This window comes from Triticum aestivum, chromosome 5A (assembly GCF_018294505.1).
Source record: "Triticum aestivum cultivar Chinese Spring chromosome 5A, IWGSC CS RefSeq v2.1, whole genome shotgun sequence".
NCBI lineage: Eukaryota > Viridiplantae > Streptophyta > Magnoliopsida > Poales > Poaceae > Triticum > Triticum aestivum.
In genome coordinates this window covers 657,369,343-657,383,023 of record NC_057806.1, presented here as the reverse complement: position 1 = coordinate 657,383,023, position 13,681 = coordinate 657,369,343, and the positions used below count along the sequence as shown (strand labels likewise).

Sequence of the window (13,681 nt, the reverse complement as noted above, 5' to 3'; positions counted from 1 at the left end):
AAGCTTGGGAGAGTACGTATTTCTCACCGACATTACATTTATGTTCACACACACTCATTGACAGATGTCGTTGCTCATATTTTTCATTGTATCATCGATGCTAGTTTAATTTCCTTTTATGCTTTCTTCTTGTGTGTTTAATAAACCTTAAGAAAAAACAAAAAAAATTAGTTGTAGCTTTTAATTAATTTACTTCCCATGCATGTAGTAATAATTAAAAAGAAAACCCAAAAATATTTCCCGTTCTTCTTTTGCTTGTTGGGAGCTTCCCCGTGTAAATAGTTTTTATTTCCTTTCTTTTCTTGGGGGGTCAGTAGAAGAAGACCATAATTGAATTGTTGAAGTGGTTCTTATATGCATTATTGTTGAATTAACCAAAGAGCCCATATTGCCTTGTCTTCTCCTGTTTATTGAATGCTCGCAGATTCCAGCTTAGTCCAATGCACGCACACTCTTATTATTATTCACATCGTTCGGTCGTGCAAGTGAAAGGCAATTATGATGATATATGATGGACTGACTGAGATGAGAAAAGCTGGTACGAACTCGACCTCTTTAGTTTTTGTAAATATGATGAGTCCCTCGTTCTTGATTCAGCTTATTATGAATAAACATGTTTGCAATGACAATTAGAGATCGTAGTGCTTGTGCCATGCTTGATTAGCTATGAGTTATAATGATTTACCTTGTGTGCCAACATGCTATTAAGATGGTTATGATGTGATATGATGTGGTAGTATCCTCCTTTGAATGATTTAAGTGACTTGACTAGGCACATGTTCACGCATGTAGTTGAAACAAATCAACATAGCCTTCACGATATTTATGTTCATGGTGGATTATATCCTACTCATACTTGCATCCAATGTTTATTAATTTTAATGCATGCACATGGCTGTTGTCGCTCTCTAGTTGGTCGCTTCCCAGTCTTTTGCTAGCCTTCACTTGTACTAAGCGGGAATACTGCTTGTGCATCCAATCCCTTAAACCCCCAAGTTATTCCAGATGAGTCCACTATACCTTCCTATATGCGGTATCTACCTGCCGTTCCAAGTAAATTTGTATGTGCCAAACTCTAAACCTTCAAATAAACATTCTGTTTTGTATGCTCGAATAGCCCATGTATCAACCAAAGTTGTCCTTATCTTCCGTGTTAGGCGGGTTATTCTCAAGAGGAGTGGACTCTGCTCCTTACTCACGAGAAAATGGCTAGTCACCAGGATGCCCAGTCCCATGCTTTATGCAAACTAAATCAAAATTAACTGCACAAAACTCCCCCTGGGACCTGATGTATGTTGGAGGCACTCGTTCTTTCGAGCAAGCCATGTATTGATGTTTGTTGGTGGAGGGGGAGTATAAACTTTACCATTCTGTTTGGAAACCGCCTATAATGTGTTTAGCATGGAAGATATCGCCATCTCTTAGTTGTTACATTAACAATGAAAGTATACCGCTCAAAATACAATTTGTCTCTATTGCAAAACCGAGCTCTGGCACCTCTACAAATCCCTGCTTCCCTCTGCGAAGGGCCTATCCATTTACTTTTATGTTGAGTCATCACCCTCTTATAAAAAAGCACTAGCTGGAGAGCACAGCTGTCATTTGCATTCATCACTGTTAATTTATATTGGATATGACTATGATTGGATCTCTTTTACCATGAATTACAATGTCTAGTCAGTCCTTGATCTTTAAAGGTGCTCTGCATTTATGTTTTGCGGTCTCAGAAAGGGCTAGCGAGATACCATCTTGTTATATCATATTATGATTGTTTTGAGAAAGTGTTGTCATTCGAGATTTATTATTATGACTTGCTAGTTGATTATGCTATTGATATGAGTAATTATGAGACCTAAGAATTATTGCAAATGTGGTTAGTTATGATCTATGCTGGAAACTTGAATGCTGTCTTGACATAGTAACAACAACAAGAGCAAACAGAGTTTGTAAGTTTTTCTTTCTTTCTTTCAGTTTGTCAACTAAATTGCTTGAGGACAAGCAAGGGTTTAAGATTGGGGGAGTTGATACGTCTCCGTCATATCTACTTTTCCAAACACTTTTGCCCTTGTTTTGGACTCTAACTTGTATGATTTGAATGGAACTAACCTGGACCGACGCAGTTTTCAGCAGAATTGCCATGATGTTGTTTTATGTGCAGAAAAAAAATATTCTCGGAATGACCTGAAACTCCATGGAACATCTTAGAAAAAACAATAAAAAATCATCGCCAAAGATGAAGACCAGGGGGCCCACACCCTTTCCACGAGGGTGGGGGGCGCCCCCCCCTGAGGGCGCGCCACCCTACCTCGTGGGCCCCCTGGAAACCCTCCGACGCCAACTCCAACTCTATATATTCTCTTTCGGAGATAAAAAATAAGAGAGAAGAAATCATCGCGTTTTACGATACGGAGCCGCCGCCAAGCCCTAAAACCTCTCGGGAGGGCTGATCTGGAGTCCGTTTGGAGCTCCGGAGAGGGGGATTCATTGCCGTCGTCATCATCAACCATCCTCCATCACGAATTTCATGATGCTCACCGCCGTGCGTGAGTAATTCCATCATAGGCTTGCGGGGCGGTGATGGGTTGGATGAGATTTATCATGTAATCGAGTTAGTTTTGTTAGGGTTTGATCCCTAGTATCCATTATGTTCTAAGATTGATGTTGCTATGACTTTGCCATGCTTAATGCTTGTCACTAGGGCCCGAGTGCCATGATTTCAGATCTGAACCTATTATGTTTTCATGAATATATGTGAGTTCTTGATCCTATCTTGCAAGTCTATAGTCACCTATTATGTGTCATGATCCGGCAACCCCGAAGTGACAATAATCGGGACCACTCCCGGTGATGACCGTAGTTTGAGGAGTTCGTGTATTCACTATGTGCTAATGCTTTGTTCCGGTTCTCTATTAAAAGGAGGCCTTAATATCCCTAAGTTTCCAATAGGACCCAGCTGCCATGGGAGGGTAGGACAAAAGATGCCATGCAAATTCTTTTCCATAAGCACGTATGACTATATACGGAATACATGCCTACATTACATTGATGAATTGGAGCTAGTTCTGTGTCACCGTATGTTATGACTGTTACATGATGAACCGCATCCGGCATAATTATCCATCACTGATCCGGTGCCTATGAGTTTTCATATATTGGTTCTCGCTTATTTACTTTTCCGTTGCTACTGTTACAATCACTACAAAATACCAAAAACATTACTTTTGCTGTCTTTACTTTTGTTGCCGCTACCGCCACTATCATATTACTTTGCTACTAAACACTTTGCTGCAGATATTAAGTTTCCAGGTGTGGTTGAATTGACAACTCAGCTGCTAATACTTGAGAATATTCTTTGGCTCCCCTTGTGTCGAATCAATAAATTTGGGTTGAATACTACCCTCGAAAGCTGTTGCGATCCCCTATACTTGTGGGTCATCACGCCGCCGCCGGTGGTGAGGCAGTAGGGAAGAAAGGGGGTAGTGGCTATGGGTAAGCGAGTGAAAGGGGGGTGAGGCTAGATTTGGCGCCGGGACGGCGCGCCAGATTTCCATCTCCCGCCATCCCCCCTCACGCTCGCATCGCACCGCCCGTGCGACCTTGCGCCGCACTCAGCCTGGCTCGCGAGAAACTACCGATCCGAGCGTTTCCAGTGAGCCAGGCTCTGGGCTGCTTTGAGAAGCGTGCGATGTAGGCCCAACAGGAAAACCAGGCAACCAAACAGGCATCTCCCTTCCCGCGCGGGCTTGGTTTGGCTGGATGCGGGCAACCACACGCCCTTACTGTATATCCCGGATGCGCTGTATCAAACAACGGAGGGTATGCCATTCACGTTGATGCATTGTTGGGTGAAGCTCAAAAGGAACAGTGTGGATGAACAACACTTCATGCCCTACAACTTGTTAAACGGTTATTGGAATAATATATACGTATATTAAACTATTATTGCACTAGAATGTTTGCTTGCTATTTATGGCTGAATTATGTTTTTTCTGTAATTCTTTTGAGTGCTTCAGACATACGTGCACGTATAGTTGGATGGTTGGTTTTTGTATCCGTGTTCGAATGCGTTCGCGGATGTTTAGTGTGTTAGATTTAAAGTACGCAGTTGGAGATGCCTTTTTTTGACAATCTGCAGTTACAAATGCCCTTATTACAAGCTCTAGGGAAGTTGGGGATGGAGAAGTCAAGCAGCTGTGAATCCGTGAGAAGGAGAAACCAAAGTGCTGCTGACCAATCAGGACAAGAAGTCAAGAACGATGTTCCGTTCATGAGTCGCAGTGCCGTACGTACGTGTCCGACACCAGCTCAACCACGTACAATCACCCGGCCGAGTCGGCCTGGCCCTTGCCTCGTTCGAACTTATATATATGTATATGCCAATGCATCGCACTGCAGCACCTCCCACGAACGCTTGACTCCTAGCTAGGGTCGACTTGATCCTTGTTCGTTTTTGATCGTGTTGGATCAACAGAGACCGAAGAAGCGACCAATGGCAGCCGTGCAAACTGGGGAAGTCGTCAAGGCGACAGCTCTCGCAATCACATCAGCACCCGAGGGCATGAAGAGCGACGGCACCCAAGAGCTGCAGTCGCCGCCGGCCAACGTCTCCCTGGACCTGGAGGACGATGAGGACGACGAGGAGGAGCTCTTGATCCGCAGCTTGCAGTACGATCTGTCGATGCGGCTCATCGTGGCGCACCAGATCCAGACGCTCAAGCTGGACCTGAAGAAGGACATCGACATCTACAGGTCCCTCCTCCGCGATCACGACGGCGAGTGCGACAGGCTGCGGCGCAGGCTGGCGGCCCGCCGGACGTCGACCAGAGATAGAGAGTCGGACGACGCCGGTGTCGCCGAGGCCAAGGAGGAGGAGGAGGAGGAGGATGAGGAGTTCAGAGTCGCCGATGCCAAGGAGGAGGAGGAGGAGGAGACCACCGCACTGAGGGAGTTCAGAGACATGTACGCCAAAGCCAGCGATGTGGACCGTCGCTTGGAAGAGTTCGACGAGATCGTGCGGGTGCACTACGACCCCGACCTGGACAACGAGGCGCGCAGGGCCACCGTCGCGCGGCTGTGGCGCCGCCTGGCGAAGGAGCTCGACGACAGAGCCGAGACCGTCGTCTCTGGGGCATTCAAGTACACGTTTGCACCTCTCAAGCCGAGGCACCAATCGCTTGGCTCATCAACTTGTGCCTAGAGTCAACAAATTTTCGTATAGGATAGCAAACATCTAACCTATGCATATGGGATTGTGAAATTAGTAGCAAGTCACAAGCAGATTTGTAATGATTTTTTAATCTTTTCCAACAAAGGGAAAAGTAGCAGCACAGTAATTGCAATACCACAAGCAGCACTACTCTTCTTTCATCACTTCATTCCACTCCTCTAAGTATCCTCTAAGTATCTTGCGCACTAAAGACTGGTCACAAGAGACTTGTAATGATCTGTTTATATTTCCAATAAAAGAAAGAAAAAAGTAGCAGCAGTGTAATTCGGGATGCACACAACACATATAGGCAGTGAAATATGACCAGAACTATACTCCCATTCCTACTATTTTTTTTTTGCGAGAAACTGTCGATTTATTCATCTTCAATCATGGCAGTACAATGAACATCAAAAATAATGAAAATTACGTCCAAATTCAGAGACCACCTAATGACGACTACAAGCACTGAAGCGACCCGAAGGTGTGCCGCCGTCATCGCCTCTCCCTCGGCGGAGCCGGGCATAACTTGTTGTAGTAGACAGTCGGGAAGTCGTCGTGCTAAGGCCCCGTAGGACCAACGCATCAGAACAGCAACCGCCGCCGATGAAGAGAAGCTTAGATCGGAACGATCCAACCTGAACACACATTAACAAAGACGAACAAAGACGAGCAAAGACCGGATCCGAGAGGATCCACCAAAGACAACCACCAACCGAATTCCGCAAGATCCGCCGGAGACACACCTCCACACGCCCTCCGAAGATGCTAGACACACCAACGGGACAGGGCTAGACGGGGAGAACCCTAACAAAACTTGAGGAAGCATCTGAAAACGGAGCCCTCCTGCCGGCAAGGACCGGGATCCACCACGTACCCATGGCCCTAAGGCCACATGAGATGTGAGAGATCAACGCCGCCGCCGACGGGAGAAAGAAACCCTAGCCGCCTTTTCTTGGAGGAGAGACAAAGGGAGGCAGAAACTTTGACATGAGCCACCCATTGCCATTCCTACTACTACTACGTGAGTTCACTTCATGTTCTTCCGGACCTTTGTGATCCGCTCCATCTTATTTTGCTTTATTTTTTGAATACGCGCAAAAGATATGTCATATATATTAATTAAGAGATAATAGAGTTTGTGTTACAAACACCCCTTAAAATTTCAAGGAAGAATCACTCTCCCGCATGATGGACCCTAGTTTCTTAGGTTCGGCGGCGACGCAAAATGATGCCTCCCTTTTGATGTTGTTGAGAATGACCGTAGGTAGGGTGCCCTTGTTGTGGAAGATGCGAGCGTTTCTCTCGTTTCAGATCGTCCCCTTGGTGAGCATGGTGAGCGAGGCCATGGCCTTCCGGTTGGGGATGGAAGCATCGGTCAACCCAAGCCACCAATCTAAGGTGGAATGCCTCAGGGGCGAAGTGGAGGCATCAACATGAATGAGTTGCAGCCACACCTTGATCAAGCTCCATAGTCGCATCTGTTGGGGAACGTAGTAATTTCAAAAAAATTCCTACGCACACGCAAGATGATGGTGATGCATAGCAACGAGAGGGGAGAGTGTTGTCTACGTACCCTCGTAGACCGGCAACGGAAGAGTTCACACAACATAGAGGAAGTAGTCATACGTCTTCCCGATCCGACCGATCCAAGTACCAAACGCACGGCACCTCCGAGTTCTCCACACGTTCAACTCGGTGACGTCCCTCGAGCTCCGATCCAGCCGAGTGTTGAGGGGGAGTTTCGTCAGCACGACGGCATGATGACGGTGATGATGTTCTACCGACGCAGGGCTTCGCCTAAGCACCGCTACGATATGACCGAGGTGGAATATGGTGGAAGGGGGCACCGCACACGGCTAAGGAACGATCACGAAGATCAACTTGTGTGTCATGGGGTGCCCCCCTGCCCCCTTATATAAAGGAGGGAGGGGGGAGGTGCGGCCGGCCGCTAGGGGTGCGCCTGGAGGAGTCCTACTCCCACCGGGAGTAGGACTCCCCCCTCTTGCCTTGTTGGAGAAGGAAAGGGGAAGGGGAAAAGAGGAAAGGGGGCGCCCCCCCCCCTTCCTTGTCCTATTCGGACTAGGGGGGATGGGGCGCGCGGCCTGCCCTGGCCGTCCCTCCTCTTCTCCCTTAGGGCCCATGTAGGCCCATTAACCCCCGGGGGGTTCCGGTAACCCCCCGGTACTCCAGTAAAATCCCGATTTCACCCGGAACGATTCCGATATCCAAATATAGGCTTCCAATATATCAATCTTCATGTCTCGACCATTTAGAGACTCCTCGTCATGTCCGTGATCACATCCGGGACTCCGAACAACCTTCGGTACATCAAAACACAAAAACCCTAATTACGATCGTCACCGAACTTTAAGCGTGCGGACCCTACGGGTTCGAGAACTATGTAGACATGACCGAGACACGTCTCCGGTCAATAACCAATAGCGGAACCTGGATGCTCATGTTGGTTCCTACATATGCTACAAAGATCTTTATCGGTCAAACCGCATAACAACATACGTTGTTCCCTTTGTCATCGGTATGTTACTTGCCCGAGATTCGATCGTTGGTATTCCAATACCTAGTTCAATCTCGTTACCAGCAAGTCTCTTTACTCGTTCCGTAATACATCATTCCGCAACTAACTCATTAGTTGCAATGCTTGCAAGGCTTAAGTGATGTGCATTACCGAGAGGGCCCAGAGATACCTCTCCGACAATCGGAGTGACAAATCCTAATCTCGAAATACGCCAACCCAACAAGTATCTTCGGAGACACCTGTAGAGCACCTTTATAATGACCCAGTTACGTTGTGACGTTTGGTAGCACACAAAGTGTTCCTCTGGTAAACGGGAGTTGCATAATCTCATAGTCATAGGAACATGTATAAGTTATGGAGAAAGCAATAGCAACAAACTAAACGATCAAGTGCTAAGCTAACGGAATGGGTCAAGTCAATCACATCATTCTCCTAATGATGTGATCCCGTTAATGAAATGACAACTCATGTCTATGGCTAGGAAACATAACCATCTTTGATCAACGAGCTAGTCAAATAGAGGCATACTAGTGACACTCTCTTTGTCTATGTATTCACACATGTATTATGTTTCTATTTAATACAATTCTAGCATGAATAATAAACATTTATCATGATATAAGGAAATAAACAATAACTTTATTATTGTCTCTAGGGCGTATTTCCTTCAGCATCAACATGAATGAGTTGCAGCCATGCCTTGATCAAGCTCCATAGTCGAATGGTGAACCGACATTTGAAGAAGAGATGATCAACCGGTTTATTCTCATGCATGCATAAGAGACACGAGCCACAATTTGGCCAACCGCGCTTTGCCAATCTAGGCACGGTTCAAACTCTATTTTGGATGGCCAGCCAAGTAAAGAACTTGACCTTGGGTGGAGCCTAGATTTTCCTCGGTGCATGCTCCAAGGGGAAGTGAATAAGGCCAAGAAACTGCGCTTTGTAGCCGGACTCCGCCATGTAGAGGCCACTAGTAGAGTGCTTCCAAACAATGTCATCATCAATATCCGCTCCATCTTAGACTCTTCCCACTCCTACAAGTACCCTCTAACAAGCTCGTTCCGGACAGTGACACCGGACACACTTTGGATGCTCAGAGGACAGATATGTCCATTCTTCTCAAACCAATCCTTGAGGAACCATTGGTCAAATGTCTAAAACAAATTAAAACACACCCATAATTATTGCACTACTAAAAACAATTATATGCAGCTAAAACTTCGAGCACACAGAGTTACCTTCCCGGTGGCAATTGTCACCAGGTCAATCATAAGTTCGCTAGACAAGGGACAAGTAAGATATTCTGGAATATCACAATCCCTGGTACACTCCTCTGCAAGCTTCACAACCCTTAGCTTATCCATTGCAAGCACGAATAAAGGGTAGGCGTGCGCCCGCCCGCTCGCCGACTATCATGCACCGCTCTGAAATGGTTACGAGCAGCAAGCTTCTCTTGCTCACGCAACCCCTATAGTCTCTTGACAATTCTTACATCACTTCACTCTCTTTTTGGGGTGGAGGAGGAATTATCCCCACAAAATTCAGCGTATAATGGGTACGGAATTTCCTACACGGGTTTTGATCAAACAAATAGCTCTTAGTAAGTTGTGATGTCAAAGAAAAGAAGATGTTCTTAGTAAGTTGCATTGCAACTTTAAGCCACTCATGGGTCAAGCCTCATACCTAGTATAATTAAAAGTTTACATATCACCAAGATGATGAACACAATCAAAGAATATCACAAGCTATCTTTAACCTACAAATCTAAGTACAACTATGGCAATTCAAACTGCTAGAAATAGCAGGAAGTGCAAGTTATCATACCAATTTTTTAGGTTATCAAACTTAGTCGAATATTCTACTCATACGTGAAGTTTCGTGAAGAAATGACATATGTGATATTCTTAGCAAAGAAAATAAATTCGACCTCCAAATTATTTTCTAACACGGTCTTTTTCATACCAGTGAATTTGTTTTTGGTTTTCGCCGAGAATACAATGGATGTCATTTCTCTATGAAACTTCACACGTGAGTAGAACACTCAACCATGTATGTTATAAAAAAATATCCAGAACTGATTGATTTTCTAGCATTTTTTAATTTTACTATTCAAAGTAGGTGCATGTTGAACCATGTTCCAAAAGTCCGTGTCCTCAAAGAAAAAAAACAAGAATAATAATGAAGACTTAACACATGTGGCTAGTGGGCCTGACACGGATATTTGCATTTCTAAACATGGGGCCATTCAAAAATTATATGAGACCAGGTCTCACGGTTAGCAGGTGAGACCCGCCCTGATGAATGACAGTATCATTCACAAATCACAAAGCATTTAATCTCTCCCCCCTGATTTCAAGTGGGGATGGGATAGATGCTTTGTGATTTGTGAATGCCACGTGTCATTCATCAGGATGGGTCTCGCGTGAGACCTGATCTCATAGAATTCTTTTCCCCTATATGGTGACCTATGCGCCCGATGAAGCGGAAACGCGCACCCCTGCGCCCCCAGCGCCCTTTTGGGCTGGCCCATCTACAGGACTCCCACTATTATTTTCGTTATTTTTTATTTTTCTATTATCCGTCTTTCTGTTTTCCCTTTAAAAATAGGGCCATTTGCATTTCTGTCCCTAACTCGAACCACCTAATCAGATATACCCCTAATTCGAAAACCTGCTTAAATTTGCCCCTTCGCCGTTAGGTGCCCTTACAGAAAAGCCCTTCTGCGCCGTTACCGTCCGGTCAAACAACTTTGACCGTCCGGAGAAAAATAGCAAAAAAATTTAAAAAAATCTAAAATTTTGTGAGATCGAAGATACTCATGTGCGCAAGGCGCGTGCAAATTTTTGTGCTATTTGGACATTCCAGGAGCTCGTGGCGAGGAAAAACAGTTAATATGCACGCTTGTGAACAGTAAATTTGAAATAAAATAGCAAGAAAATTCAAAAAATATGAAATTTTTTGGCATCAAAGAGGCTTGGGTGGACAAGGTGCTTGCAAGTTTTTGTGATCAGATGACTTGCGAGGAGCTCTCGCAAGAAAAAACAAAATAGTCATTTTTTCCCAAGTTTTTTCCCGGGCCAGATTTTGTTTTTTTCTCCACAAGCCCCTCCAATGTCCAAACACAACAAAAATTGGCACGCAGCTTTTAGACCATAGCCTCTTTGATGCAAAAAAATTTCATATTTTTTTGAATTTTCTTGCTATTTTTTTGAATTTACTGTTCACAGGCTTACATATTTACTGTTTTTCCTTTGACACGAGCTCCTGGAATGCCCAAACAGCACGAAAAATTGCACGCACCTTGCGAACCTGAGTATCTTTGATCTCACAAATTTTTAGATTTTTTAGATTTTTTTTGCTATTTTTTTGGGGCCGGTCAATGCCCTTTGACCAGCTTTGACCGGACGGTAACGGCAGCAAAAGGGCATTTCTGTAAGGGCACGTAACGGCGGAGGGGCATTTTTGAGCAGGCTTTCGAATTAGGGGCAAATGTGAGTAGTGGGTTCGAGTTAGGGATACAGATGTAAAAGACCCTTAAAAATAATTCGGGATTTCAAAAAGTTACGAATTTCTAAATAATTGTGGATTTTAAAAATAATGTTCAAGAAATCATAAAATGATCATGAATTCAGAAAAAAAGTTCATGATTTCGAAAAACTGTTTGAGAAATCACAAAATGTTTGCTTATTAAAAAATATTCATAATTTCAAAACATGTTCACAATTTTTAAAACTATACGTATATTCGAGAAATCTGCATGAATTAGAGTGTTTTTCCTGAATTCATATAATGTTCATGATATTTTTTCAAAAGTTAACGAAAAAAATGAACTTCAATAATTGTTCCCCAAAATTCAAAAAAATTTATCAGTTCCAAAATATTTTGCTGATTGCAAAAAATGTTCATGCATTTTAAAAAACTGTTCGCAAAACAAAGAAATGTTTGTGAAATTCAAAAATTGTTTCTAAAATTCAAAAACTGTTTGCCTATACAAAAAACGTTCACAGGCTAGATAAATGATAACAAATTTGTGAAAAATGTTTATGAATTCGAAAAACGTTCATGGTTTTATAAAAAATTACAAACTTTAAAAAAATGTTCATGATTTGAGAAAAATATTCCGGAATTCAAAAAAAGTTCAGGATTTCAGAAAATGGTGACAATTTCAAAAAAAACATTCACAAATTTGATAGATGCTTTGCAAAAATAAATAAAGAAATAAAAAAAGAGGAATGAAAATGAAAATGAAAACGAAAATAAAAAATAAAAACCAAAAAGGAAACGAAAATGTTGAAGAAAAAGAAAGAGGGTGGCCCATAAACTGGATCGGGAGTTGGAGGGATTGCATGCTAGGTCGCTCGGTGGTGACCTATGCTCCAAATGGGGACTGCCTATATGAACCCAATAACCGAACTTTACAAAAAATCATACCTCTAGGCTAAAAAAGAACGTATGTGCGTAGTTTACAAGACAAGTAGAAACATGAGCATACTTTTCTCTATAAGCGTATGTGCGTACAATAACTCATACACTGTTTTAAGCCAAGTTACGTGACTTAAGTTGGAGGTGATTGTACAAGAACTTAGTTTGTGATTAAAACTGGCTCGTGGATTATTACAAAATTTACACCAAAATTCACATGTATGTGTGACTGTCTGTCCTCGGCATATCTGATATTTTTTATAATTTTTTTGGATCGAACAACTTCTTTTTTTGTTAAGTTTACAGCATTATGTTCGTAGGAATGCCCCTCAAAAAGAATGTTGGAAGGGATGCACAAGCTAGCATGAATATAATTCTGATTGTACACCGCAACTTAGATGACAAAGATACATCTATAAAAATCATCGCTCAGTTATTGCCAGGAAATGTACGATTACTGCTTTGCTTGCCCTGCTGGGGTGGGGGGCGGGGAGATCAAAGATGTTTTTTTTTTGGTATCGTTGTCTGTTGTAGACCTCTGGCGCAACGAGTCCATGCTGCGAACTGCCTATAACTGCTATTTGATTTCTCAATCGTGTGTAGCCTGCCAACAACACGCATACATGTTCTTACCTGATGGTTGTTGCACTAGGCAGACGAAAATTGGCCAGTGTCGGTATTACACATGGCATCGACATAATATACACACAAATACCCTTTTTTGGAGCACTTTTTCCCCATGCCCCCTTGCTCCGTATTTGCATTCTCCTGATTCGACGCCACCACTCTACCACTCCGACCACTGAGTAGGCCTTGCCAGACATCCACCACCTAGCCTTCCCGGATGCCCATCTTGGAGTACACCACAGTCACCCTAGATCCCTCGCGGCCAGGTATTCTCCGCCCCCTTCCGACGATGTCTGTGCCAGACACCACACCCGGCAATTATTTGGCCAAATGCCAATGAGAATTTACCGTTGTTTACTTTGAAGCAAGCACGATGGCCGCATACTCGATGATGGAGAATGAGTTGTTGTACGATACCTGATTGGCCAGAAGTGCGTACTCTGTAGGCATGAAGCAAGGCACGAAGTTTTGGCAATATATGTATTCTTGGCTCAAGACCAAAAGCATTTTGCGCCCTACAACTTGCACATGATCCATGAACACAATGTGAAGTTGCTAGCCCATCTGCAGTACACCATCTCAAATTTCATCATGAAGTATTGCGGCGCGATCGCATGGGTGGAAAGAAGGTGGCCACCGACGTGTCAATCATGGAGATCGCAAGTTTTTTTTTCCAGCTCTACATGTTGGTCAATTTGTTGATTCACTCAACGGAGGGCAGACCATTCATGTTGACGATCACCTTATTGTATAGCCCGGATGCGCGGTCACACTGTATCAAACAACAGAGGGCAGGCCATTCATGTTGATGATAACCTTATTGTATAGCCCGAATGCACGGTTGCGCTGTATCAAATAATAGAGGGCATGCCATTCATGTTGAT

The 13,681-nt window shown here is 43.8% G+C and overlaps 1 pseudogene; it reads right to left on the bottom strand.

The window, feature by feature from the left end:
- Positions 1–5,353: 5,353 nt before the first annotated feature.
- Positions 5,354–13,247, bottom strand: LOC123101730 (U-box domain-containing protein 20-like; annotated as a pseudogene).
- Positions 13,248–13,681: the final 434 nt, after the last annotated feature.